This window comes from Lissotriton vulgaris, unplaced genomic scaffold, assembly GCF_964263255.1.
Source record: "Lissotriton vulgaris unplaced genomic scaffold, aLisVul1.2 SCAFFOLD_1286, whole genome shotgun sequence".
NCBI lineage: Eukaryota > Metazoa > Chordata > Amphibia > Caudata > Salamandridae > Lissotriton > Lissotriton vulgaris.
The window spans coordinates 473,293-497,328 of NW_028242708.1; positions in this window are offsets into that span (position 1 = coordinate 473,293).

Below are 24,036 nucleotides of genomic sequence, written 5' to 3' on the forward strand. Positions count from 1 at the left end.
AGAATTTGACGACGGCACACACGTACGTGACTAGGTCACAAGCTGAAAAATGGAAGGTTGCTAGGGAAACCATTAGGGACATCCAAATAGCCAGCTCACCACACGAATTGACTGAATGGGCACGGGTGGGACTAAAAGACGATGAGGGCTGCTGGCGGACAAAAGACAGGAACAAATGGTTATTGCCCAACTCATACCTGATCCCCATCCTGACCATGGCACACTCTCCCGCACATATAGGGTCTGCCCCCATGATCGAACTCATCTCCAAAGTTTGGCACAATGACAAAATCACAGACTCAGCTAAACGCCTGGTTTCACAATGTCTGATCTGCCTGCAACACAACCCTGGGAAAGGAACTGTCGTACCCCGGGGACGGTTTGGGGTCCCTGACCATCCCTTTGAAGTCCTCCAAATGGACTATATCCAGTTAGAAAGGTGCCATGGTCTAAAGTATGTGCTTGTTGTTGTGTGCGCATTTAGCAAGTGGGTGGAAGCCTACCCAACTTGCGACAATACTGCCATTGCTACTGCAAAAGTATTACTAAAGGAATTCTTTCCTTGCTGCGGCCTTTGTCGAATTTTGTGGAGCGACAATGGCCCCCATCTCGTAGCCGAGGTTATCCAACTCATCTTGAAGGGGTTGGGTGTAAAACAGAAGTTTCATGCAGTCTTCCACCCCCAATCTGCTGGACTGGTTGAACGACATAATGCTCCGCTGAAGCTCAAACTAGCAAAGATAGTGGCTACCACAGGACTGAAATGGCCAAATGCTCTCCCACTGACATTGCTATCTATGCGTTCCACCCCCACCAAACACCACTTAACCCCCTACGAGGTTGTCTTCGGACGGCCCATGAACCTCTGGACTGCACCAAAACCGACATCCATTCACGACGTCCCGGACGTCCTAATGTCTGACTGTTTGTATAATCTGACTAAAACGCTGTCTGTTATCCATCAACAGGTGCTGCAGGCCATTCCCGATGCTTCCAGGGGCCCCGGACACGACATCCAGCGAGGCGATTTCGTTCTGATCCCGAATTTCCAGCATGCAAAGAGTTCCGAACCCCGGTGGACGGGCCCCTGGCAAGTCTTGATCACCACCCGAACAGCTCTTCGAGTGGAGGGGAAACGGAACTGGCTGTATGCACACCATTGCAAGAAGATATCCTCGACCCTGACAGCGACCGAAGACGTGGCCACCCAAGAATAACTCCTGAACAAAGACCGACCATCCCTGAGCTGTGTAGTTCTGAAAAATTCTGGACTCGTGCAACAAACTTTGCCGTAGCATGACAATTTTCATATCAAAAGACCGATAATGGCTAGTACACTATGCACAAGCATTTTCGTCATAATCAAGTTATGATTTCTCCTCGAAATCGTCATTTTCGTTTTTGAACCCTTGGGTTCCATTTTACGCTTGGCAGCCATTTTGTGAGTTGCCCTTCACATAGGCTTGTAACTTCAGCTGAATTCGATATCAAAGGACACATACACCTTAATTGACTTCTCTGTGACCTGCTGGCCAAGCTGAAGCCATTGCCCCAGGCCAAACCTGTTCGACCAGTTTCTCTCCCAGTGGCCGAACGAGATAGCATCAAAGCACAACAGGCCATAAACTGTTCCCATCGCACAGTCACCCCCGCCCAAATCTTGCTCACACCTGTCTCTGCTCTTTTCTCTTCTTTTGCTTTATGATGAGGAGGAGCCCGGTTTTATTGAGGGTACACCGATATCTGATGGAAATGTTGGGCCTTGTCGGGTAATTGATCACGAACTGGACACACTAATGTGGGTTCTGTCATCATGACTCTGCTTTTTCTTTGTAATGAAAATATGTGAATAGCTCACTGTAAATCCAAGAATGTTTGCACTGTAAATCTAAGAATGCTTGCCTGAGGCTCAATATTTAGTATAAAAGAGGAGCCTGACTTTGTAAGGTTGAGCAGTCTCCTGAGAATATACACACTGTGTTGTTGTACTTCTAGGACGCTTGTTACTTGGTTGCAGCCAATAAATTCGATCTTTGACTCCACCTAGAAGACTCGTGTTTCTGTGGTCTGAATCAGGAAAGTACTCGAGGTCTTTGGGTGTTGCCCCTGACACCGCTGGGTTACCGGATCAGTACCGGTTCTGAAAAACCCAGTACCTCAGTTGGCGCCCAATGTGGGGTGATACCAGCGGTACCGGTCCAAGCCAGAGGTTCGTGAGGAGCTTCGTGTGAAAATTCCAGAGGACGGCCAGCCACTTCAGCGACCCCTGTATGTCGACGTGGTTCTGAAGGTCTTTTCTGCGAGGTTCCCCACATCCCGACGGCTACGAAGGACTGCTGCCCTGACTATCGCCCTGATTTGGACCCTTGATGTTTGGTAGAGCGAAACGATAGACGAGTCTTCTGGTGACATCATCGATACCTCAGTTAAGTATAAGTGGAGCGTCTCTCAGTCCTTAGTTTGTTTGGTGTCCCCTTGGGACCGCTTTGATTTGGAACTTGCAAGCGCCAAAGCCGAAGGACTCGTGTATTCACGAGAAAATCGTAATCGATAATCCTTTGAAGTTTGAAGCTAGACTAGAGAGCGAAGATGCCTGGTCTTAGCAGACTTGGAAATTTGTTTTGTCTTGGTTGTAATAATGGGGACTCCCGACTGGAGGACTCGTGTCCGGTTCCTCCGATTGGAACTCCAACTTATGAATTGTATGTGAAACATGGAGTAGGCCCCATCACATACAATGAAGTATGGATCAGATACACCAGAAACGATGGTGTTTTAAAATGGCCCCAATATGGTAGCTTTGATACGGAAATCCTTGATAATCTCGAAGTTAAACTTTTTAAGAAGAAAGCCCGGCCGGCAATGTTTGACTCTTTCCGCCTGTGGCGTAAGGAGGCCAAACAGAAGGAAATTAAACTAGCGAAGAAAGAAGAGAGAAAGGGGTATCTCTGTAATGCAAGCTGCTATGCAGTATAAAGACAAAGAAGAAGAACAGATGAGTGAGCAGTTGCACAGGCAACGTAAAATGGTAATAGATAAATGTTATCCAGTTTTGCCGCCTCTTCAGCAGGAAGCAGCAAAAGAGCTTGAAAAAGATCCCCTAATGTCGCATTTGTTAAATTCGCCACCACCCTATGCGCAAAATGCTACCGCACCTCCACAACCTTTAGTTGTGCAACCCATGGTTGTTATACCTCCTGCTCCTCCACAGCACCCACCAGCTACTCTCCAGCTGGCTCCTGTTTCTCCGGTGCAGCCTTCCCAAGGGTTACCGGCTTTTACATCTGCTCTTCCTATACTTCCTGCAACTTTAACTACTGTATCGACTACCACTCCTGGTACTCCTCCTGACACTGCCTCTGCATCTGCCTCATCTCACCCTGCCTTCCCACTTGTCTTTTCCTCGAATTCTCCGTCTGTCCGCCAGAGAGTGGCAAGCACTGTTTCTAGTATTCTATATCCTTTCTTTGGAGCGGCAAGCCCGACTCATACCCCTGAACACAAAGAGTTACGTAGCCACCTGCCTGACTCTAGGGAGAAAGAAATATTGGATCGTTTGGCACATAGATGGGTGACTAACCCGACAATATATGATCTAGAATCTGTTATGGATGTTTTCCATCAGTGGGAAGCATCAAAGCAGAAGTACGTTTTCGAGAAAATGTGTGTTTTTCTATGCAAAGATTTAGAGGAGAATGATTTGGACTCTAACCCGCCCGAGTTGAACCATGTACGGTTTGAGTTTTCAAAAGGCACCATTGTGGGTTCGGATGTTAGGAAAGCAGTTGCGACGTTGTTGTCATTTAGGACTGAAGGAATTTCCAAATCGTTGTTTGACTCTGATTCCTCTGTCAAGAAGAAGGGAAGACAATATCCCATGAGAGAGGTTCCCCCAGTATGGAGGGAGGGGGACCTAGCAGCTAACCCACCTATTCAGCCACACTTTCAGCGTGTGTGGGTGCACGTCCCATGGAAGCGAGCTGAAGTTTTAGCCCTTAAGCAGACATTTTCTGACCCCCTTAAAAATCCTGCATGGTATTACAAGGAATTGTCACAGACTGCAGGTTCATGCATTATGAATTTAGCCGACGTGGACATGTTGTTTGGAAATGTTGTTCCACAGCCTTTATGTGGAAAGATTCGTCATACAGATCATGATCAAGAGCTAGGCGACACATGGGTGAATATTGCCACTGCTGATGCTAGACAAGTTGGTGGTGCTAAACCTGAGCCTTTAGTAGCAGAACTTCCTGGAAGAATTATTACGTATATGAAGACTTTGATGCCCGAATTGCGTGTAAATTGGGATAAGTTGTCAGCATGTATGCAGAAGAAAGACGAAACGGTGTCCGATTTCTTCACCAGGTTTGAAGAAACGTTTGTCGACCACAGTGGTCAAGATATGAGTACAGAAGGTGGTCAGCGACTGTTCGTTGATAAATTTGTACACAATCTGCTTCCCGAGTTGTGTAAAAAGTTGAAGGATTCAGAGAGTTCGTGGGCAGTTTCCTCTTCAGGACAGATATTGGCTACTGCGCAATATTATGAAAATAGAGACAAAGATGAGAAAGATAGAGCAGAAAAGAAAACTAAAGAGTTGAAAACGAAGGTCCTGTTACAGCAAGCATACCCGCCACGTGGTGGTAGTGGTCAGAATAATGGCGGTCAGAATAACTATCAGAATGATTATAGGCAACCTCAACAGTTTCAAAAGCCAAGAGTAGAGTATACTCAGCCACGCGCTCCTGTAGGTCCCAATCAGTGTTCGTATTGCAAGGAAGAGGGTCATTTTAAGTATAGTTGCTCTATCCTGTTACAACGCGCAAATGGTGTGTCAAACACAAGACCTCTACCTCTAGGTGTTCAGCAAACACCTATAGGTAGAGGACGTGGAAACGTCCTTCAGAATACACGCTCCTTTCCACCTCAAAATTCTATGAATAGGTTTGATCAGCAGAATAACGCATCTGGTAGGACAACTCAGTACTGCGCTGATGATTACTATGCAGAAGATGAATATATGGAAGGTAATGCACCCCTTATTCTAACAACAGGTTGTGGTGAAAACTTGTTGGGATTGGATCTGTTAAAAAGATTGTATGCGACTCTGTACTGTTCTCATTCAGGAGTACAACTTACACTAGGTAAGAAAGTGGTTTCTCCAATGTATTTGTCAAGGGATAGAATTGCGACAGAATTGCTGTCTCTACCTGATATTCTTTGGGCTACTGGTCCTAACGATGTGGGTCTCTTGGAAATACCACCATATGTTGTGACATTGAAAGCCAATGTTAGAATGCCGCGCATTCCCCAATATAAGATCTCCAGTGAAGGTGAAAAAGCGTTGTTAGCGATCATTTATGATTTGATTGAGAAAGATGTGATTGAAGAGACAAGAGGCAATGTTTGCAATAGTCCTGTTCTGCCTGTTTTAAAACGAACTGACCCCTCTCAGCCACCTGTTTACAGGTTTGTGATTGATCTTAGAGAGGTGAATAAAATAGTAGTGCCACAATTTCCAGTTGTTCCTGACTTCACTGCCCTGTTGACTATGATCCCAGCCTCTGCTACCTGGTTTTCAGTGATTGACTTGAAGAATGCCTACTTCAGCATCCCAATTGCTGAGGAAAGCAGGGATATTTTTGGCTTCAGTTTAGGAGGATGAAGCTTCCGCTTCAAACGCGCTCCGCAGGGCTACTGTGAAAGTCCATCAATATATAGTCAAGCTCTAAAAACACAGCTTGATACGATCGTTTTACCTGAAGGCGCTACCCTCATCCAGTATGTAGATGACTTGCTTATTGCTGCAGATTCTGAGGAAATTTGTGAAAAGGCCACGTTGTTGTTGCGTCATTTGTGTGATCTGCATCACAAGGTGTCCCTGTCTAAATTACAATATTGTCGACAAGAAGTGACCTACTTAGGTCATCTCTTATCGAAGGAGGGAAGGAAACTGACCCCAGAAAGAATCCAGGCAATAGCAAAATTAAGTGTGCCAAAAACACAGAGAGAAGTGCGTGCTTTCTTGGGTATTACATCGTACTGTAGACAGTGGATTCCAAATTTTTCTTTACTGGCCAAACCTTTGGTAGCATTAACATGTAAAGATATACCCAATCCCGTGCCTTGGTCTGAAGAGTGTCAGAAACGTTTTTATGAATTGCGCACAGCATTATGTTCGGCTCCTGTGTTGGGTACCCCCAACTACAGTAACCCCTTTACATTGTATGTCCATGAGCAAGAAGGTTGTGCATTATCAGTGTTGACACAATTGTTTGGAGATAAGCAGCGTCCATGTGCATATTTTTAGTCGACTTTGGATCCAGTAGCTAAAGCATTGCCAAGTTGTTTAAGAGCAGCAGCAGCTGTTTCTATTCGACAGTCTGCTGGATTAGTGATGAATAACACGTTAGTGGTCATGGTTCCACATGTAGTAGACACGTTATTGAACAGAACCAAGACACAGCACTTAACTAGTGCTCGATTGTCTGGTTATGAACTAACTTTGTTAGCGAGCCATGTGCACATCAAAAGATGTAGCACATTAAACCCAGCCACGTTGTTGCCAATTTCAGTTGAGACAGAGAGTGCTGAAGAGCAGCACAATTGTTTTCTTAGAACAGAAGAAGAAACAAAAGGGAGAATAGACCTCCAAGATACTCCTCTTTCTGAATGTGATGGTACCTTATGGGTGGACGGTTCATGTTTCAAGCTTCCGAATGGTGACACAACTGCAGCATATGCTGTCACCACTTAGCATACAGTCATTGAAACTGCACGTATTCCACATAACTCCGCTCAAGCAGCAGAATGGATTGCACTTACAAGAGCGTGTGTGTTGTCAAAAGGAATGAAAGTAAATGTGTACACTGACAGTCAGTATGCGTTTGGCGTGGCTCATAGTTTTGGACGTCTGTGGCATGAACGTGGGTTTCTGACTTCGCATGGAGCCAAGATCCAGCATGGTCAGTTGGTGAATGAGCTTCTTGAATCACTGACCTTGCCTCTACAAGTTGCGATTGTGAAATGTAGTGCTCACAAGAAGGTGACTGATGATGTTGGTCGTGGGAATGAATTTGCTGATGAAGTTGCAAAAGAAACTGCCAGGAATGTAATGAGCCGAATGTATGTTGCAGGCCCTGCAAGATGGGTTGGTGATGTTGGAATGTGTGAGGACACGATAGAGAGTGTGAAATCGATTCAATCTGAGGCTACAGAGAAAGAGATGAGCATGTGGAGAGAAAATACGGGCAGAATGGATGCAAATGGTTGTTGGGTTGAATTGTCAGAGCATCAGAGATGGTTGTTACCCGATGCGTACGTGCTTGCAGTGGTTACAATGGCTCATGGAATGGCTCACATCAGCGTGAAAGGGATTTGCAAGTTGTTGGCTCCAGTATGGCAGAATGCTGGCATTCCTAAGTGTACAGAGAATGTGGTCAAGAATGTCATGGTGTGTCTGAAACACAATCCTGGTAGGGGAACCCCAACTCCAGCTGGTCATTTTGCACCTCCTACGTACCCGTTTGAGGTTTTGCAGCTAGATTTCATACACATGGAGAGGTGCAACAATTTTAAATACGTACTCGTTGTTGTCTGTGCCTTCTCAAGATGAGTAGAAGCATATCCCCTAAAGTGCAACACTGCCTTGTCCACAGCGAAAGCCCTTGTGAAAGAGTTTTTCCCTAGATTCGGAATGCCTAGAATGGTCTGGAGTGACAATGGGAGTGAATTCGTGGATCAAATAATGAAGAAAGAATGTGAAGGGCTAGGCATCAGACAAAAGTTTCATGCTGCAAATCACCCCCAATCAGCTGGATTAGTAGAATGCTATAATGGCACCCTAAAGTTAAAACTAGCCAAGATCCAAGCGAGCACTGGTCTTAAATGGCCTGACGCTCTGCCCTTAGCACTCCTATCCACCAGAATGACCGTGCATTCTAGAGTAAAACTTAGTCCCTATGAAATTGTCTTTGGCCGTCCAGCCAACATATGGGGGGTGCCCAGACCCACAAAGTTCAGTGAGATCGAATATCCTGTTTTGCTTGACTATCTAAATGAATTGACGGCTAAATTGCGTGTTTTATACCAACAGCTCCATGACTCTCTGCCTCCGGTCTCAGAAGCTCCAGGCCATCAAATCAATCCTGGATCCTGGGTATTGGTGAAAAACTTTCAGCGAACAAAGAACGAACAGCCCAGGTGGACCGGCCCACACCTCGTCCTTCTTTCCACAAGATCAGCCGTTCGTGTGGAGGGAAAGTAGAACTGGATCCACGGGATCCATTGTAAACGGATCCCCCTGCCCTTGCCCTATGACCGGTGGGTCCAGGAGGGTGTCGCCGACTCGGAGACTGAATCTGTGCCACGGTTCTTACACTTCAGTGATGCACGTTTGAAAGGAACTACTTCAGAAAAGGAGAGCGATAACATTCTGCAAGGATCTGTGCCACCGTCAATGCAGTTGGACACTACTGAGCCTGAACTCTTGTTTCGAGACCACACAGCTCCTGGTCGAAACCGTTATAACTTGAGGCCAAGACCTATGACTAAGGACAAATAAAAACATTTTTCTTTTTTGATTGTGCAGCTCTCTCATCTAGGATACTTGCTCATTTTTGATTTTCGAACCGCCATCCGGTTCTGCTGCTACGGTCGCGGTTGCCACAGTCTTTGGAGTGCAGCTGGAGACGGTTAGGTCGACAGTTCTGGTTGGTCTAATGGAGTTACCCTGGACTGAACAGAAGCACTCGTTAGCAGAATCAATCTCCCACCGTGGGCAGCAACTTAGAGGATGGAGTTTCCCAAGATAGAGAGACCTGCCAAATCAGCGAACTTTGAAACCAGAATAGGCACTATAATGGTGAAAAAACAACTTTTAATAATATGCATCCTTATGTTGTGCAGTATAATGGTGTTTTTGATTGGCTATGCTTTGTTCACCTTTCGAGTTTCATTTGCACACGACACTCAGCCCACACCTCCTCCTACTGTTTCCCCACACTCTTTTCACCCTCTACCTGAACACGAGTCTGCCAGAAGGTTAGAATTTGTAAATAACTCATTCGTTCAGCTCCTACACCAGCACCAGTCAGTAATGAACACAACGAATTGTTGGGTGTGTGGACTTATGCCACACACGACAGATAAGGGTATCCCATACTTTGTCCTGCAATTTAGCTATTATGGTTCTCTGTGGGCATTTCAAACCATGTTCCTATTTGCCATAGAACCATATCCCCCGCGTCCCACAGGAAGAAATTCAAGCAACAAGGCACTAGTGGCAGGAATCAAGAATATGAGCAGGGATATTGACACATACAGAATGATTCCCAGAGATGAATTGGAGCCTTACAGTAGATGGAATATAACCAAATATGGAATTTCCCTGAGTGAGAGCCAGCAAGCAAAGAAATCCTCCCCAATCTGGATAGTACCCCATCAAGGTCATCTGTGTCTGCAGGGAAATGGCAACAACCCTGGAGCCCAGTTAGGAAAGAGTGTCTGTACTGAAACTTATGTTTTCCCGTCTCAGACCTCCCCTTCATTCTTAGCGGCTAAGGGTACCTACTTCGTCTGCCACGATAGAGCATACACATGGCTGCCCTCTGACTTTTCGGGCACATGTTTCATCTCGTTCCTGTTGCCACCCACCTACACGGCCGAGGCACAGGACACATACATCTTAATTGACTTCTCTGTGACCTGCTGGCCAAGCTGAAGCCATTGCCCCAGGCCAAACCTGTTCGACCAGTTTCTCTCCCAGTGGCTGAACGAGATAGCATCAAAGCACAACAGGCCATAAACTGTTCCCATCGCACAGTCACCCCCACCCAAATCTTGCTCACACCTGTCCCTGTTCTTTTCTCTTCTTTTGCTTTATGATGAGGAGGAGCCCGGTTTTATTGAGGGTACACCGATATCTGATGGAAATGTTGGGCCTTGTCGGGTAATTGATCACGAACTGGACACACTAATGTGGGTTTTGTAATCATGACTCTGCTTTTTCTTTGTAATGAAAATATGTGAATAGCTCACTGTAAATCCAAGAATGTTTGCACTGTAAATCTAAGAATGCTTGCCTGAGGCTCAATATTTAGTATAAAAGAGGAGCCTGACTTTGTAAGGTTGAGCAGTCTCCTGAGAATATACACACCATGTTGTTGTACTTCTAGGACGCTTGTTACTTGGTTGCAGCCAATAAATTCGATCTTTTACTCCACCTAGAAGACTCGTGTTTCTGTGGTCTGAATCAGGAAAGTACTCGAGGTCTTTGGGTGTTGCCCCTGACACCGCTGGGTTACCAGATCAGTACCGGTTCTGAAAAACCCAGTACCTCAGCTGGTACCCTGATACAGAGACACTCGAGTTGGCAACATTTCCTGATCCCACTGTGCCGTCCAGAGAAGGGTATAACCTGCGTCGAAAGGAGGGAACTTCGGCTAAGCAGACCACTGACTAAGTTAAAAATCTCAGAATGGTAGCCTAACACTACTAAAGCTATCAGGAGAGAAGCTAAACGAAGTTTGTGGTTCTGCCCGCTACCGAGTCCCTTGAAGATGATGGAAGCGCCCAATATGAAGATGATGGAAGCAACCGGACGTCCGAAGATCCACTACAAAGACCCAAAGACTGACAAAATGCACAGCTCAAAGACTATTGCCCTTTTCATCACCCTTCTCTTTTGCCTCCTCCTCATGGCCACCTTCTGGATTGTGGAAGAGAGCGCACCCGCTCATAAGACATTACTAACCACTGCACAGCCTACCACCATGAAAGAACACTACCTGATCTCCCTTTCACCTCAACTCCGAGAAAGGCATAAGGAGTTCTGGAATAACTCCTTTGTGCAGTTGCTGCATCAACACAACCTTGCCGCCAATGCCACAAACTGCTGGATCTGTGGGTTGTTACCACATGCCACTGGATATTCTATCCCCTTCATCCCTTCACTTTTCTCCGTTCATGGTTCCTGCTTTGCTTGGCTGATCCTCTTGCAAGAGAGTTACAGGGATAATGCCACTTCCAGCAAAACTGTGTTGCACTTCTAGCATGGATTCTGGCTGAACAAAACTGGAAGAACCGCTGCTCCCTTTTGCCCTGTGACTTCCAACTCCTCTTTTCACATGGACATCGCGCCAAAGAACGGGTTGAAATGCAGGTGTTCAACAATCCAGCCAGACCCACCTTCTCCTACCTCCGGAAACAAACAGCTGCTACCCTGACTGTGGCCCTGTCTGTCGTCAACGTCTCAGGCCTTGTATGCATCGAAGGCCTCGGGACACAGTTGGTGAGCCACAGCGCTTGCCACATCACCAGAACTTTGGACTCAGCTGATCCACCCTCTTTTGTCACCTACCCGAACATGTACTTCGTCTGCGGTACCAAAGCCTACACCTGGCTCCCAAAAGGCTGGGGAGGTACATGCTACATCTCCTTCATCCTCCCTCCGACCTATGTGGATCCAGCAAACCACCACCAACAAAAGCGAGCAAGAGACATTGAACAAGCCGACTCCACCGGAGCACAGTTCCTGGACGCAGTGAAGGGACTTGTTCCACTCTGGGGTCCGATGGCGAACAGCTGTGCCATCCGACATTTGACCCAGGCAGTCGAAACAACAATGAACATTACAGCTGGCATCCTCACAAACAATACAGCCGAGCTTCAGGCAGTCTGCCTGGTGGCGCTCCAGAACCGCCTTGTTCTAGATGTGGTTCTAGCCGACCGTGGAGGAGCATGCCGCATCATTGGGTCCATGTGCTGCACCTACATACCGGATAACTCACCCTAAGTCTACAAAGCAATTGAACATCTCCACAGACTTTCCTCAGAGGTTCACCAGGAACAAGAAGGATGGTCGCTTGGGAGCTGGTTCTGGAATACTGTAAAGGAATGGGGGTGGAGGTTGTTTACATTCATACTAATACCAATCGTGATACTATGTGGATGCTGCCTGGATATTCAATGCTTGCCACCTCTGTGTTCACTTTTCACAAACTGTATCTGCCCTAAGATTCTGGACTTTGAAGCCGAACGTATGAAAGCTTTGTATGAGGTAGAGAAACGTAATATAATGGGGATAGATCCGAACTGACAAGCCGGCGAGATATGTTAAAAGGGAGGACTGTCGAAATTTAGTTTGTAACTGAACATTATCTGCGCCATCTTGCCTCTTCCCCAACCTCGCACGTAAAAGCGCACGGCAGCCATTTTAAGCACCATGGCCTCTCTCTGCCCATTGCCGATTATCAGCACGTCCCTCTGGCACCGCAAGCTTCCCCCCTGCGCGCTGACCGCCCCCGCTCTCTCATACTCGGGCCATAAAACCTCTCCTCCTGCGCGATTTTGCCTCTGAACCACATCCCGTGCCCAACCGACACCTCCCTCCATCCCTTTCATGATCACGCATCCTTTGATAAACCCCCTTCCTCTGTGCCCGATTGTCCGAGCCGATCCCAGGCCATCACCTAGTCCTGCGGATGCAGTTTATTGCTCCCTGCTGCAAGAAATCGCCCCTCTTCAAAGGAGCTACGATTGATCAAAGCCCCCACCCCATGAGATCCGATCATTCGCACGCATTCCGGAAACCAGCGGAATGTCCAGCTGCGTGATAGCCATCACCTACTGTGATTAGGGTGGGAACTCCTACTGTAGATGTGTGTGGGAACGGGCCTGAAATGGGGATTCTGGGGATGTCTTTCCGTACATCAAAGTATTAACAAGAACGTGTTTTGTGCAATAAAACCATAAAATTGTGTATAAGAGGCCAGGCCTCAGAAACGCTGTTAGAGCACCGCGAAACGATACCTTGTTGTCCGATCTGATGTGTTCTGCTCCGACGGAATAAAACCTTGTTTCCTGCCTTCCAGTCTCCAGCGCCTGCCTCTTTGTTTGATAATTATCGAGTGGTATGAGAGGCGACTAACGCCGGGCAATACTTGAAGGTTACCTATTGAATCTGCCCCTTTTACACTGTCCCTCCTTCTAGACCTGGATTTTGACCCCACAACCCAGTTACTTGTGGGACTGGGCATTGAAAGCCTGTACATAAGCCTGCCCCAATACGACACCCTCAAGGTCCTAAAAGAAACCCTGACCAACTCACAATGGTAACACACCACACCAAGGGAATTTGTTCTAGACTGCGCAAGATTGGCATTAAAAGAGAACTTTTTTGAATTTGAGGGCTCATACTACCTCCAGACAAATGGATCATCCATGGGCGTCATTGTTTTTGTTTTTTGATAATACAAGTAGGCAACCATTATATATTAATTAAAAATGATGAATATTGTATACAGCACATACCAATAACATTGAAAGAATATTCTTTAGTAAAAATGACACCAGTTAACACAAAAATATAGAGAGACTGATTGACATTGCCAATGCTTGTTTAAAACAATGTTTTTCCAGAATTAAAAGTTATACAAACAACATGACGCAAACAAGTTGTTACAGGAACTATCAAGTTGATCAGTTTCCATGTTACCACTCCTGTGAAAGGGGCATCATTGTGGAGCTATGAGGCACTCTATCATCAATGTTACCACTCCTGTGAGAGGGGCATCATAGTGGAACTATGAGGCACTCTATCATCAATGTTACCACTCCTGTGAGAGGGGCATCATAGTGGAACTATGAGGCACTCTAACATCAATGTTACCACTCCTGTGAAAGGGGCATCATTGTGGAACTATGAGGCACTCTATCATCAATGCTACCACTCCTGTGAGAGGGGCATCATAGTGGAACTATGAGGCACTCTATCATCAATGTTACCACTCCTGTGAAAGGGGCATCATAGTGGAACTATGAGGCACTCTATCATCAATGTTACCACTCCCGTGAAAGGGGCATCATAGTGGAACTATGAGGCACTCTATCATCAATGTTACCAATCATGTGAAAGGTCATCATTGTGGAACTATGAGACACTCTTTCATCAATGTTAACACTCCTGGGAAAAGGGCATCATTGTGGAACTATGAGGCACTCTATCATCAATGTTACCACTCCTGTGAAAGGTCATCATTGTGGAACTATGAGGCACTCTATCATCAATGTTACCACTCCTGTGAAAGGTCATCATTGTGGAACTATGAGGCACTCTATCATCAATGTTACCACTCCTGTGAAAGGTCATCATTGTGGAACTATGAGGCACTCTATCATCAATGTTACCACTCCTGTGAGAGGGTCATCATAGTGGAACTATGAGGTACTCTATAATCAATGTTACCACTCCTGTGAGAGGGGCATCATTGTGGAACTATGAGGCACTCTGTCATCAATGTTACCACTCCTGTGAAAGGGGCATCATTGTGGAACTATGAGGCACTCTATCATCAATGTTACCACTCCTGTGAAAGGTCATCATTGTGGAACTATGAGGCACTCTATCATCAATGTTACCACTCCTGTGAAAGGTCATCATTGTGGAACTATGAGGCACTCTATCATCAATGTTACCACTCCTGTGAGAGGGGCATCATAGTGGAACTATGAGGCACTCTATCATCAATGTTACCACTCCTGTGAAAGGGGCATCATAGTGGAGCTATGAGGCACTCTGTGATCAATGTTACCACTCCTGTGAGAGGGGCATCATAGTGGAACTATGAGGCACTCTATCATCAATGTTACCACTCCTGTGAAAGGTCATCATTGTGGAGCTATGAGGCACTCTATCATCAATGTCACCCCTCCTGTGAGAGGGGCATCATAGTGGAACTATGAGGCACTCTATCATCAATGTTACCACTCCTGTGAGAGAGGCATCATTGTGGAACTATGAGGCACTCTATCATCAATGTTACCACTCCTGTGAGAGGGGCATCATTGTGGAACTATGAGGCACTCTATCATCAATGTTACCACTCCTGTGAAAGGGGCATCATTGTGGAACTATGAGGCACTCTATCATCAATGTTACCACTCTTTTGAGAGGGGCATCAAAGTGGAGCTATGAGGCACTCTATCATCAATGTTACCACTCCTGTGAGAGGGGCATCATTGTGGAACTATGAGGCACTCTATCATCAATGTTACCACTCCTGTGAGAGGGGCATCATTGTGGAACTATGAGGTACTCTATCATCAATGTTACCTCTCCTGTGAAAGGGGCATCATAGTGGAACTATGAGGCACTCTATCATCAATGTTACCACTCCTGTGAGAGGGGCATCATAGTGGAACTATGAGGCACTCTATCATCAATGTTACCACTCCTGTGAGAGGGGCATCATAGTGGAACTATGAGGCACTCTATCATCAATGTTACCACTCCTGTGAACGGGGCATCATTGTGGAACTATGAGGCACTCTATCATCAATGTTACCACTCCTGTGAGAGGGGCATCATAGTGGAACTATGAGGCACTCTATCATCAATGTTACCACTCCTGTGAGAGGGGCATCATTGTGGAACTATGAGGCACTCTATCATCAATGTTACCACTCCTGTGAGAGGGGCATCATTGGAACTATGAGGCACTCTATCATCAATGTTACCACTCCTGTGAAAGGGGCATCATAGTGGAACTATGAGGCACTCTATCATCAATGTTACCACTCCTGTGAGAGGGGCATCATTGGAACTATGAGGCACTCTATCATCAATGTCACCACTCCTGTGAGAGGGGCATCATAGTGGAACTATGTGGCACTCTATCATCAATGTTACCACTCCTGTGAAAGGTCATCATAGTGGACCTATGAGGTACTCTATCATCAATGTTACCACTCATGTGAGAGGGGCATCATAGTGGAACTATGAGGCACTCTATCATCAATGTTACCACTCCTGTGAGAGGGGCATCATTGTGGAACTATGAGGCACTCTATCATCAATGTTACCACTCCTGTGAGAGGGGCATCATTGTGGAACTATGAGGCACTCTATCATCAATGTTTCCACTCCTGTGAAAGGGGCATCATTGTGGAACTATGAGGCACTCTATCATCAATGTTACCACTCCTGTGAAAGGGGCATCATTGTGGAACTATGAGGCACTCTATTGTAGAAGCCTTGATGATTAACTGCAAGAATAAAAGATCAATGACAACAGTTCAATAAACAATTCGCTCTCAGCATGTTTGAGTATGCAAGATTTATTGGGAACCCAATTAGAAAGTAATCACAATGCAGAGACATTTTATAGGTATATGCCCCCACAGGATGGGCATCATAGCATACGTAATCTGGATCAGGCTATGACCTTCTAGACCAATCAGTGAAGTGCACATATGGTGTGATACCCTTTTAAGGCTCGAAAGTGTGCCTACATTACCCACGTCTCATCTACAAGAGCAGAATTGGGTTTTTCCATAAAGGTGAAATCGGCGTTTCTAGTGTACGTGGGTTCTGCACGTATTTGACCAGCAAGGGCAGGTCATGTCATGTCGACATCTTTTACTGAAAGATATGAGGTTTGGCAATAGCAAGCTAAAAGCTGGAAGCTGGCATGTCATTTCTCGGAAGCCTTGCGTTCGCTCTGCACGTTGCAGCTGACTGACACACAGAACGGAGCGTGCGACTACTCTGAGGATTTCTGCTGTGGATTTCTGCTGGTGTCTTTCTTTAGTAGTTCAAAGAAGACTATAGGCCGGAAAACATATGTATTTGGTATCATATAAATGTCTGCTTCGTCATCCCCAAATCTGATACTAAATCATATGTTAATCAGAAGTCATTCATCCTTATCATCTCCTGTTCCTCATCCTCATCATTGTGAGTGTGGTGTTGTGAACCACCTTTCCTGAATATGCAGTTGGCGCAGGACCTAAAAATCGCTGCACAACAAGATGGGCATATTCTTATCAGAAGGCACAGTATCAAAAGAGCTGCTACCACTATTATAACTGCCTCAAGTATCCATGAGCCCCAGCCTGTGAACCACTTCATCACCTCTTCCCATAGACTACCTGTGTGTATCCCGTGGGCTTCATCTCTTATATCTTTAATTTTTTTAATGGCTTTTATTATATTCCCACTGTTATCCGGAATAAATACACAGCATTGGCTCTGAGCCAGGGAAGATGCTTGGGAAGATGCCTCATGGAGGACGGAACAGACTCCTCCCTCCTTGGCCAGAATCATATCGAGAGCAATCCGGTTTTGAATTACGACAGCCCTCATGGAGGTGAGCTCTTCTGTTATGTTTCCTAAGGCGTCAGTGGTAGAGTCCACTAGATCTTCAATCATCCTGGACAACTGGTGTATCCTTTCTGAAGTATAGACATTGCCTAGTATTGGAACCATTGCCCCAACACCTGTTAACACGTGGTCTACCCAAGCGGCCGTTCTCTTGGCCCTCGCCAGTGTCATCTTTGGTTTTTCTGCTGGCACTAATTTTGTGAAGTGGGTCATTTTTGGGATGATGGAGGCTAAGTAGCAACTTCCATACCATCCTGGGGGCAGGTAGAAGTATGCCCATGGACCACAAACAAAGAAAAGGCCTTTGTAACCTACCAGACCTGGTGACGGCTCGTCACGACTCCTAACTCGAGTTAGTCTGGTTGTGTGGTTACAGCTGCTCATTCCCATGTAAATCTGGGGAACTGCCTTTATGGGTGGTATGCCTTTTATCCTGTTTATCCTGTCCTCGCAATCAAATAGGCCCTGCTCTCCTTGAGCGACCTCCTCGAAGGTACATCCAAATGAGATGCACTCCTTCCAATTGTCTTTGGACAGCAGTTCTGAAAGGGTGCATGTTCTGGTAGCCCCCTTTGGAAGAACCGGCACTCTCTTGGGTGTTACTACTTCTTCCTTGAGGATGCAGGAGGAGGCTGGAACTTCCCCTACCCTGAACCTTGGTATTTTCAAGTGGCCTGTTTCTATGTCATCCCAACCTGCTCTGCCCTTCCATTCCTTGTTTCTGGATGCCCTGTCAAATCCCTTTAGCTTCTCTAAGTCTCCCTTAGTTGGCTGCATATTCATACAAGGGATCCTCTTAGGTCTGGGAGGGGGGTCTGTTGTCTTCCTGCTATAGCTATAGCCATGGCTGCCGCTGGGATCAACAGTCAGTATTTCAGATGAAGGTGTACCTATCGATACTGACGCAAACATGCCGTGTTGACTTTGGAACATGTCTCGCAAGAGGACACAGCCTACATATTTGGATAATGGCAGGACGTTGTACTTTAAACTATGTGTGGTGTCTGTGGGCAGGTGTGTGCAAACATAGCAGTCAGATATATTCAAAATTGTCACATACAGTTTCAACATTTCCACATATTGGTTCCCTTCGTAGGTATCCCACAATCCTTCTTGGTCCCCTTTATTCACATCCACCCCCACACCAGTAATGTTCATTGTTATATTTTGTTCATAGTCTCTTGGTATTTTTGTTGGCTCAGTTCCATCACTACCATCGCCCACCCTTCCATTGAGGTGTGGTATTTCAAGCTCAGCAGAATATGCTATTATAATTGCCGTCACTATTACCGCGGGAACTGGTAACAATATTGCAAGAATCACTGCTCTCCAATTACATGTATGTCTCTGAGTGGACTGCATGACTCTGTACAAATCTCTCCCTTTCCTAAGCTATGCAATCTTCTTGTGAATAGGCCCTAAATTAATTCTTGGTCCACTTGGCGCTATGCTGGCCTTCCCTTAGAGTCAAGCATTTACCCACTGCTCTTCTCTCAGTTTTCAATGTCTCAAACAGGTCTATCACCAGTGATTTCTGTTGCAAAAGCGGCACAATGGATGGTGTTCAAGGTTTTGAATAATGCTAGAACCAGAACTCTGTATCGCAAAAATAGAACTATTGAGAATGTCAAATTGCAGGTCTGTTAACTCTTGCTCAGGAATTTGCTCTTGGTTCGCCGGAAAGGAAATATCATTGAAAATCAAACGTATTAGCTCACTGAGCAATAGAGGCCTCGGCACCAGGAGGGTCAGAGTTGCAGTTATGTCTTTTCCCGGACATAAAATAGTTAATTGTATCCTGGACCGTTGTCCGCAGGCTTGTATTGACACAGATCGAAGTCTATTTGTCAGGAGCATTGCATTTAGCCAGCAGTCCGTTGATCATTAACTTCCTTGGTCATGTTTCTGTTTGCTGTGGGAGCGAAGGTTGTATCCCTTGTTGGGCTCGGCGGCTGCCAGCTGAATCGGTTGCGTCTTTTCTTCGTCCGTTACTTTCTTCGTGTGTGATGCATGAATCCACGACGCTACGCCTTCACACTTCACAGCTGTGGCCGTCGTGAGGATGACCTGCCTTGGCCCCTTCCATCTCGGCTGCAAGCAGTTCCTCCGTGTGTGGGCTTTGATCCAAATCCAATCACCAGCCTTTAGGTCATGGGGTGGCGGTGTCACTGCATCTGGAAGGGACGTCAGCACCTGGCAGTGGAGGTAACGTAAGACATGTGTTAACTCTTTACAGTAACATAGCAATAAGTCGTCCATTACTGACAGGGGGGCTGTTGACATATGCCCTGGTATTTGCATGGGTCGGCCAAATATGATCTCATGGGGGCTTAACTTTGTTATTCTGTCTGGCGTACATCTCATTGCTAAAAGTGCGAGAGGCAGTGCGTCTACCCACGAAAGGTCAGTTGACGCACAGATCTTTGCAATTTTATTTTTCAAAATTCCATTTCTGCGCTCGACAGCCCCTGCCGCCGGCGGGTGATAGGCGCAGTGTAGCCTTTGTTTTATGGCCAGTCCCTTGCACAGCCCCTTTATGACATTGGAAATGAATGCAGGACCATTGTCGGATGCCAGGACGGAAGGTACCCCGAATCTGGGTAATAGCTCTTTAAGTAAACACTTTGCCACGCTCTGGGCATCACAATTTTTGGTGGGATAGGCCTATACCCATTTGCTAAACATACAAACAATTACCAAAACGAACCTATATGACTGGGTGGGGGGCATGTCTATAAAATCAAGCTGAAGGCTTTCAAATGGTCCATGGGGGGGTGGAAAGTGGCCAGGTGCAGTTGGGATACCTTTTCCAGTGTTGTACTGCGCACAGACAGCACACTGCTTGCACAGCCTCTCTGCTGTCTGGCGGAATTTCGTGTTGTACCAACACTGGGAGAATAACCTGACCATGCCATCCCGCCCCACGTGTGAGGGTCCATGGAACAACCTACTCATTGAAGGGAGCATGGTTGAAGGCAAGCATATCCTGCCATTAGGTCCTACCCATAGCCCCTCTTCAGTTTGTTTGCATCCCTGTTGGTTTCACTCCTCTCTTTCACTGTCAGCTGCCTCCCTCTGAATACGTATTGGATCAAAATGCAGTGAACCCTTACCCTCTTCTGTGTCTGTCTTGTTGCCTACCAGTTGTACCATAGCTCGCTCGCAGCCTGTAAGCGCTATTCTCTTTGCTTCTTGGTCAATGAATGCATTGCCTCTGGAGATGGGGTCTTTTGATGAAGTGTGGGCAGCACATTTTATTATGTCCACCTTGCAAGGTAAAAGCAGTGCTTGGAGGAGGTCACAAATCAATTGTGCATGCTGTATTTGCTGGCCTGCTGATGTAAGGAACCCCCTCATTGACCATAACTGGCCAAAGTCGTGGACCACCCCAAAGGCGTACTGACTGTCTGTGTATATATTTACTTTCTTCCCTTCAGCCCATGCACATGCTCTGGTGAGTGCCACAAGTTCGGCTGCTTGTGCACTTTTTGCTGCTGTCAGTCTCCCCCCTTCCAACAATTTAGTTGCTGTGCCCACCGCATAGGATGCTTGTAGTACTCCTGTGTCATCCCTTAAACATGACCCATCTACAAATAGATCCCCTTGAGCATCTGGGAGCGGTGTGTCTTTAAGGTCCGGTCGTATCTTAGTGTGCCTGTCTATTGCCAATGCGCAATCATGAAAGGAATCATCTGAATCAAAGTCCTCCAGCTCATGCTGCGTGGGTAGCAAGCATGCAGGGTTCAAAGTGGTACACCTCTTGATGATAATGTGTGGTGTCAGGAGTACCAACTCATACCTGGTGAGGCGTGCATTTGTGAGGTGCTGTGTCTTAGTGGATGTCAGAAGTGTGTCCACGGCGTGGGGCACGTGCAGCACTAGTGTGTGTCCTAGCACTAAGTTGTCTGATTGTTCCACGGCGAGTGCTGCAGCAGCTACTGCTTTCAGACACGGTGGGAGCCCTGCAGCCACTGGGTCTAGTGTGGCAGAATAGTATGCCACGGGGCGGTAGAAAGCTCCATGTTTCTGAGCCAAGACCCCCGTCGAGCACCCCCCCTTCTCGTGGCAGAACAAATGAAAGTCTTTCCCATAGTCTGGTATGCCTAATGCTGGTGCTCCTTCTAATTCCCTTTTTAGCGCATTGAAGGCTGCCTCGCATTCTTGTGACCAGGGTACAGTGTCAGGTATGCCCTTGTGTGTCAGTGCCTGAAGAGGTTTTGCAATGAGAGAGAAGTTTGGTATCCAATAGCGACAGTATCCTGCAACTCCTAAGAAAGCTCTAACTTCCTTCTGAGTGCGGGGTCTGGGAAAATGTGTTATTGTCGAGATTCTGTCTGGCAACAGTTTTCTTGTTCCTTCTGTTAGCTTATGGCCTAAGTATTTCACAGAGGTGAGGCAAAACTGTAACTTCTTTGGGGAGACTTTGTATCTCTTTAATGCTAAGTGGCATAGGACAGCGATGGTGTCCTTTACACAAGCCTCCTTTGAAGGTGAGGCCAATAGCAAATCGTCAATGTACTGGATAAGTGTGGACCCCTCCTTTAGTACAAGGGAGTCTAAATCTGTTTTTAAGGCATGTGTGAAAATGGATGGTGACTCTGTATAGCCCTGAACCAGCCGTGTCCAACAAAATCTTTTTTGTCGGAAACTGAAGGAGAAGAAGTGTTGGCTGTCAGGGTGCAAGGGGATTGTGAAGAAGGCGGAGCTAAGATCCATCACAGTGAAAGTCGTAGCCCACACAGGTATATTAGATAATATTGCCGCTGGGTTCGGGACCACTGGGAAAGATGGCAAGACTATTTTGTTCAATTCTCGGAGGTCCTGAGTGAATCGATAGACAGGGGCCCCGTCCGGGCCCTTGGATCCTTTTTTCACAGGAAGTATCGGGGTGTTACATTGACTGTATTGAATCTCCCTTAAAATTCCTTGCTTCAGGAGGTCTTGTATCACTGGTGCGATGCCCTCCTCCCCTTCTTTTGAGATCTTGTATTGTGGCACTCCTGGGAGAACTGCCCCTGGCTTCAGTTTTATCTGTACCGGTGGGTAGTTCAATACCCGCCCTACGTCATTGGCACTTGTTGCCCAGACCTCTGGCGGCACACAATGTCGTAATTCTGGCGGTATTTGTAGGTCGGGGCATGTCATGAATGCTTGTACCATTAAACCATTTGCCTTGCTCTCTAAAAAGACCCCTGTTGGTGAGCAGTGTATGGTGCATTGTAATTTGCATAACAGATCTCTCCCCAGCAAATTCACGGGGCAGAACCTGCTAAGAATGAATTGGTGGTGCACTGTTATCGTGCCTACTACAAACTGTAGTGGCTCAGTAAGGTATTCTGTAATAGGTTGGCCAGTCATGCCTACTGCGGTTATCGTAGTCCTGGAAAGTGGAGCTTCAGGCGTTGTTAGTGCCTTCAGCATTGATCTTTGAGCCCCTGTGTCAATTAGAAATGGAACAACCCTGCCCAATACCTCTCCCTCTACATATGGTCCGGATTGATCTACTAATATTGCTGGTGCTGCTATTATCACGCAGTTTCCCACTTTCAGGCATCCCTAGAATGGTCCTGGGGGTTGGGGTGGGGGTCAGTCATTCGTTACTGGAGTCCATCCCTCCCCTCCTGCCCATTGCTGCTGGGACTCATTTTCATGTGGCGTGTTGTCTCTGTACTCTGTGTGCTGAGTGTAGTTGGCGTGCTGATGTCTGCCCTGTTGCCCGCTGTTCTGTTTGTACCTACTGTCCTCACTTCTTTTCTTTAATATTGGACAATCTGCTTTCCAATGATTAGGATCCTTGCAATAGAAGCATGCTGTTCCTTGGGGTGGCAGGGAGGTTGATCTGCGGGGTAAGGAAGGTGTCCTACCGGTCTGCTGTCTTCCTACGCCTCGCCCCCCCTCTGCTCCTTTCCCTGCCTCTGTTATTGCTATAGAACCGTTCCTGTGCCACCATTAACCTGACTTTTTCTTTCTTCAGTTTTTCTGTCTCCATTGCCTGCGCGCTAGCCTGGAAATCTGCGCAATATTTCGCCGCTGACAGCACTTTTTCTATTTTCTCCTGCTGCCAACAGACGAAAGAAGTCTGAAGGTGTGTCCTGATGGGTGGTGCGAGGCCTTGTACAAATGTAGTTACCAGAGCTGGCATTGCATCTCCCATGGGGTCTTTCAATCCACTGTTCTGCCTATATACTTGCAGGAGGCGGTCAAAGTATGCATTCACACTTTCATCCTTTTCCTGTTTGGTACTTGTAATTTTGCTCCAATCAACCCTATCTTCAGGCACCTTCTCCTTCAAATGTCCCACTACTTTTTTGTATAACTCCTCTACTTCTGGGCCTGGTGTCCCTCCGTTCCCCCGCTTTGGTTCAACCTCTGGCCACTCAAATGCTCTTTTACAATCCTCCCACAGATCTTTTGGGATGATGATGTTAAAGAGCGTGTCGAGGTCGCGCCACAGTAAACCTCCTAATGATGTCATTCTGCTAAGCTCTTCGTACCATCTCCTGGGCTCCTCTCTTAAACGGGGGAAGTCTCTTGTTAGACGGACCGTGAGGGTCGGCCCAGGGACAAGAGGAGAGGTCTCCAGGGAGAACCGTCTTCAGCGATCGTACAGACGAGTAACTTCCCCCCCACAGAGGTACACCACACCAAGATAGGTTTCAAGGTTCTTTATCAGCAATTCTTTAAGTACGTTAAGATGGTACAAGGAGGTCTGGACTCAGGGGTCCCCTCGGTTCGAGTCTCTTGAATGGGATAGGGGTAGCGGGACAGTCTTATTACCAATTCTGGTAGATGCGATGATCAGATGGGTAGCTCACAATCCTCGAGCTCGGCGTTCTAGATGGACTGACCGCGGCAGCGCCAGCAGGTCCCGGTGA